Below are 2,174 nucleotides of genomic sequence, written 5' to 3' on the forward strand. Positions count from 1 at the left end.
AAACCTTGTGGATGTTTTAATTGAAATATAATTGGCATATAATATTGTGTGAGTTTAAGGTGTACAGTGTGTTGATTTGATACATTTATATATTACAATATGATTATCGTCATAGCTTTAACTGACACTTCTATCATGTCACATAATATCATTTCCTTTTTGCAGTAAGTTAAATCTTGTGTATTTAAAGCTGGACTTAGATAGAAAAGACTGAAAACAAATGACCTGACCACAATTCTTAGGTAGGAAGGAACAAAATTTTAAAAATATTAAATAAAGAATTTTAAAGTACTACAAGAAAATCAAGAGTTGACTTGTGACATACCTGGTGATATCAAGCAAAAAAAATTTTTTTTTTATTTTTAAGGAATGGAAAGGGGGATATAACTCTAGCTCCTGGAGTTGTCACAAAGGACACTCTAAAAACTTCCATGTCAATAAATTTTTAAAACTTAAAATGTACAAATTTTTAGGAAAGTATAACTTGCCAAAAGTGACTCAAAAAGGAATAGGAAATATGAATATTTAATAAATACTAAAAAATAGTGTTTTAAAAAATAGTGTCAATAGTAAGGGTCTTCCCATGAAGAAAACTCCAGGCCCAAATGGTTTAATCAGCAAGTTTTACCAAAAACAAAGGAAAATAGTAATTCCAATTATACACAAAATCTAATGTATAGATACTTAGATCAGTTTCCAAGTCATTTTGTGGGACTATCATAACTTTATACCAAAAGCTGACAATAATGGAATAAAAATGGAATATTATAGCCATATTAACTATGTACATAGATTAGAAACATCTTGAACAGAATTTTGACAAACTGAATCCAATGATACATAAAAATAATACAGCATGAACAAGTTGTGTTATTTCAGAAAAGTTATTTCAGACAGTTATTTCAGAAAAGCACGTTGCCTTAATATTAGAAAATCATTTAGAGTGATTTTACCACAGTAAGAGATTAAAGAAGAAAGCAATATAATCATCCAAATGGATATAACTAAAAAAATTCATTCATGATTTTAAAAAATCAGCAAATAAGGAAAATAATTTAAACTTGTCAAGGATATCTTACAACCAAACTCAGTAAATTAAATTTTTAATGGTAAAATAATGAAAGAATTATCATAAGGGTCAAAGCAAGGAAATAAAGCTCACCGTCACATATTTTATTAATCTTTGCTTTAAAGATTCTAGCTAGTGTAACAAGGGCACAAAAACAATCAATTTTAAAAGTCAACTTTGGGCCCCTGGGTGGCTCAGCTGGTTAAGTATCTGACTCTTGATTTTGGCTCAGGTCATGATCTCACAATTCATGAGATCGAGCCCTGCATCAGGCTCTGTGCTGATAGCATACAGCCTGCTTGGGATTCTCTCTCTCCCTGTCTCTCTGCTCCTCCCTTGCTCTCTCTCTCTCTCTCAAAAATAAATGAAAATAAAAGGTCAACTTTAGAGAAGTATAATTTACAAACAATAAAATATATCAATTTTATAAGGTCGACAAATTTGCTCACCCATTTGCCACCACCACAATCAAGACATAGGACATTTTCTTCCTTCCAAAATATTCCTTTCTGCCTTTTTAAAATATAATTCCTCTCTCCTAACCCCTTGTCTTAGGCAACCACCAATCTGCTTTCTGTCACTCTATATTAGGGGACCTTCACTAGATTTTCAAAATGAAATCAAATCGTATGTACTCTTTTATGTTGGGTTTCATTTGTTCAACAAAATCTTTCTGAAATTCACCCATGTAATTGTGCTCCTCATCAATAGTTTGTTTCTTTTAATGGCTAAGTAATATTTCATTATACATATATACCACAATGTATTCATTCACCTGTTGATGGATATTTGAATTGTTTCTAATTTGTAGCTATTATAAAGAAATCTTTTATGAATTTTTGTGAGCAAATCATGGTGTAGACATATGCTTTCATTTGGTGGGGGGGGGGGGTAAGTACTTTGCAGTTGAGTTGGTGGATTATATGGTAATTGTGCATTTAACTTCAAAAGAAATTGTCAAATTGCTTTCCCAGTGCATAATTTTTAAAAGTTTTATTGAGATATAATTCACATACCATATAGTTCACTTGATTGTACCATTTTACATTGCTAGCAACAGCTATGAGAATTTCAGCTTTTGAGGATAAGAAAGAAATTATATTTT

This window comes from Leopardus geoffroyi, chromosome D1, assembly GCF_018350155.1.
Source record: "Leopardus geoffroyi isolate Oge1 chromosome D1, O.geoffroyi_Oge1_pat1.0, whole genome shotgun sequence".
Taxonomy (NCBI): domain Eukaryota; kingdom Metazoa; phylum Chordata; class Mammalia; order Carnivora; family Felidae; genus Leopardus; species Leopardus geoffroyi.